Source organism: Uranotaenia lowii, chromosome 2, assembly GCF_029784155.1.
Source record: "Uranotaenia lowii strain MFRU-FL chromosome 2, ASM2978415v1, whole genome shotgun sequence".
NCBI lineage: Eukaryota > Metazoa > Arthropoda > Insecta > Diptera > Culicidae > Uranotaenia > Uranotaenia lowii.
The window spans coordinates 223944244-223948327 of record NC_073692.1 but is presented as its reverse complement, the minus strand read 5'-3'; the positions used below and the strand labels follow the sequence as shown (position 1 = coordinate 223948327).

General features: G+C 39.2%; 1 long non-coding RNA gene across 1 annotated transcript; it reads right to left on the bottom strand.

Annotated features, from left to right (window-relative positions):
- Window positions 1-800: 800 nt before the first annotated feature.
- LOC129749818 (uncharacterized) lies at window positions 801-3746 on the bottom strand. Its single transcript, XR_008738177.1, has 4 exons — window positions 3392-3746; window positions 3113-3307; window positions 967-1214; window positions 801-891 (listed from the first exon to the last, which is right to left on the bottom strand). It is a non-coding gene; the product is annotated as an uncharacterized LOC129749818 (long non-coding RNA).
- Window positions 3747-4084: the final 338 nt, after the last annotated feature.

The window sequence follows — 4084 nt, the reverse complement described above, 5'->3', positions numbered from 1 at the left end:
GCGGTTTGTACACTTTTTTCCCCATTGTGCATTGTGTGACTATTAAAAAAAATATTTTGTCTTTTTAAGTCTTCTGTTGATATTTTTTTGGGTTTTGTCTTTTAGTTCTGTATTGTAGTCATTTTTAGTGCTTTACGTCATTAGTTTTTTGTTGTTGTAACATTTCAACAACATTACAGAACATACAAATTAGGATGTTTGTCAAAATGAAATTGGCCCAAAGAATATTAAAAATCGTTTGAGAAAGTCACGTGTGCCAATTTCGATCTGTGCAAAAATCCGATCGTGCCAAAATCAAGAGAGACCTCTATCTTCAGTAATCATTGCTTCGTAAAAGTGCTGTTGGTCATTTGGCATTACCGACAATTGAATTGGTTGCCGGACGCTAGGCCGATGGTTGTTTTGATCCTCTAGGTTGTTATTTTTATTAGGAGAAACGATTTTTTTTGTCCCTTTCACGTATACACTTTTAGCCACTACAACCCAAAATAAAGTTGTTATGCCGCAAAATCGGATGAAACTGACTCCCGACGAAAATAAGTTTGGGGAGGTTTTCCCAAACTTGAGAATAAACGTCATTCTCGCAACTTGATTTTGGAGTGTTGTCATTCGGCAGGGATTTTTCGTTTTAAGAATCGTTTATCAAAAGGGATTATACATAGTCAATAAGGGAAATTTTATTATTTTTTATTTTATTATTAATATATTTATTTTATTAATGAAAACATGTTTCTAATACTGCACCCAGGCCGTAAAAGAGATCGCAAATTGATAAAAATTGAATCTTTTGGCATCAGGAAGCATGCATGCACTAATCCAGGTTCGTTTGTTTGAGTTTGTGGAACAGAACTGATAGAAGTTTTCGGTTTAACCTGTACGAATCTCGTATACCTGAAATGAAAAATGAAGATAATTTAGAAAAGCGATAACACAAGCAAGCAACTACTATTGATTACTATTCCTCACCTTCGTATAGTAACTGGAACTGGTGAATCTAGACTGCGGATAACTGGAACTGGTGAAAACTTTGCTAAATCGTTACTGGAAATGTCTATTTATGATGGAACGGTTTTGGGGAAATCTTCTCGTGATTTATTCTGTCACTGCAGTCTGTTCCGGGTGGCTCCAGCATAGTGCTAATTTTTAAGTTGGAGCTCCCTCCTAGTGGGTGGAAGTTCCGATTTCCCGAATAGTTTCTTCCTCCTTATGGCCTGCTGTTTTTTTCGGAATACAGGTTGGAATTTTTTTTAGTTACAATCCGCCTGCAGCAGATGCAAAACAGCGTCTTACGAAGAAGAGACGTCTGGAGAATAAACGTTTCCTAGGAAATTCTCTAACAGGTTAACGAAGCAGAAAGAAATATATTAAAATAATACTTACAACCTGTAATCCAGACATTTTTCTCGATTGCGACTTAAAGGTAGTTGTTTGGGAACACAACAAAACAAACCAAAAACAAAGGGAAATTTTTTTGGGGTGGTCAGTTCCAGCTACGAACTTTGGTTTTGGTGCATTGACAACACCCCAAAATTAAGAAAGCAAACTGAACTTGATTTTGCTGCCTTGGCAAAGTCGATTTTGGGTTGTTTCGATTCTGAGTGTACGGGTTTGCTTCCATTTGCATGTTTTGTGAGGATTACTTAAATTTTCCTCACTTAAACTTTTCTTATATTCTACGCATTTGACAAACCTAATAATTTGTATGTTGTATGGAAGTAGCAATCAATTAAAAAAAAATAATTCAAATATTGTGTACACATTACTATTGAAGATTAGTACAAATTTCTTCGTTAAATAACAGGTTAGGCTCATTTTCCAATGTACTAGTTGATTAAAGCTTATTTTATGGATTAATTTTTTGTGTTATTCATTCATCTGAATAATCTTTAATCATAATCTGAATCCTGATCTGTTGTGATCGTTCATAACATTCATGACATTCTTATCCAGCTGTTTTGAACTACCGCAGGTAATAATTATTAAAGAGACTAAATACTTTTAACCGACTAAATTATTCAACGTCGCTAAGTCTTTTACCAAAGTTGCTACCTATACCTAAATCAAACAGCACTACTGGTATCTAATCTGGAACGGTCTGAAGGTTTCTACACCCATAGAAGAGGTTGCAAAAATCCAATGCCTATTTAGCAAATCTCTGTGCCGATAATGCGCTGAAATGTGCACTGTGCCGAAGACGGTATGTTTGAAAAACCGTAACTGGCATAAGGACTCGGCTCCCAACCAAAATGATGACCACTACATTCAAGCGAAACAAGAAAAACATTTTATGGGATTTCGTTCCTATTGGATAATTCATCCCAGAAACAAGAAAATAAAAATTAAAACCACAGCGCTGTAGTGAGAATCGAACTCACATCACCAATTGTATCGTCTTGCCAGTCCGACATTCTAACCAGTGTACTATTCGAGCTTCATGCAGGACGAGGTATATTTGTCATAGGCTTTCTGTTACCGATCAATCACAAAAAACGTACAACGGCGGCTTCCCGGCGTTTGGCCTCCTTTCAATGCATTCCTTTGTCTTAAGATGGAAACGGGAAAGGGAACGGGAGTGAAGGAACGGGAAACCCATTGAATGAGAACTGTGCTTTGCTTACTGCCTGCTATTACATACACACGCTACATATACACAGCTGCTTAAGGCGGGCAGCTTGGCCGGTGTTGTTTGCCGGTAAATTGAAGGAATGTTTTTGTTGTTGCTTTTGCTACATACACACGTACAGCTTAGCCGTGTTTGCCGGTTGATTGAATTAGAAGGAAGTTTTTGTTGTTGCTTTTGCTACATTCACACGCACAGTGCTCGGTTCGCTGGCTGCCTGGTGTTGGCCGGTATTTATTTCCATCCTTCTTCGGCTTGTGATGCGATGGGGAGGGACGCGAAAACGTTTTTATTTTGTTTCATTCAGACATACGCAATTCGGTTGCGCTGGGAGGTTAATGCCGGTGGGCGCAAATCGAATCAGTGCCGGTCGCGTTATCTTCTTGTACCAATGATGCTATGAAATTGACTACACGCCATTGGCACAGAGGCTGAATTTTGGGTGTAGGTAAAAAGTGAAAAACCCGTTTATATATGTACATAGGTACCTACCACTTTCTGCCACCCTATCAAAGTTGCGCGATTGCGAATCTATTGAAATTTATGCAGAAATGTCGGTCCACTGCTGCAGCTTTCCTAGTACGGCAGCCATAGTTGCTTTCTTTTGCTGAACTTTGTAGGTGCCCACTTAACTGAGTTCTAGCCATGGCCGAACCTTGAACGACAACGTGTAGTACTTAACGGAAACTGTAACAAGTTTATCGGACAGAATGATGTCATTCAGTGTACCTATCTACTCGAAATAGTTGGGATTCAAGATCAAGTACATACCTAATGCTTTGCAATATTTTTGTATCAATCTGTTGGAATGATGGAATATTATAAAGTTTGGGTTTTTTAAACTTTCCTTTGAACTAATAGATAGGTACTGCAAAAAACGATAGAAAATTTCTCAGTCGTGATAAACAGCTTTGGGTCTCGAATAATGATGAAACCCCCGGGAAATGCTTGGGTTCAGAAATGTTGGTCACCAGGTCTGGCAGCGCATTTTCCTGGTTCCTCTCGGTTCTTCCCATGCATTCAGTGCCGGGTACCTTCATCCAATATCAAGGTTGCTGCTAATGGAGCTAGCTAGTTCCCTTGCATGCTAGCTATTCGGCATTCGACGACGTATGGGTAACAATTTTTTCCCTTTCACTTCCAACTTTCATATTGGCCGAGCAACCTAGATTCACCAACGACCGAGAGAGCCAACCGAACGACTGGCCGACCTACGTGTAGCTGCCTTCTGATTGCTTATTGTGGTCGTGGAAGCTACCGGAGATAGTTTGGAGAACGGGAGCTTCAGAGGCTCAGGAGCGTTCCTGGGGGTTTGTCGTTGAATGATAAGCTAGAATTTTTTTTACGAAGAATCACGAAGAATTTTGTACGGCTCCACTTAAAAATCAGGCTCAGGATAAGGAACAGAGTAGGGGAGAATGGGAGGCTTGTTCCCATTTTCTTGTTTTCATTACAATTTTTTTG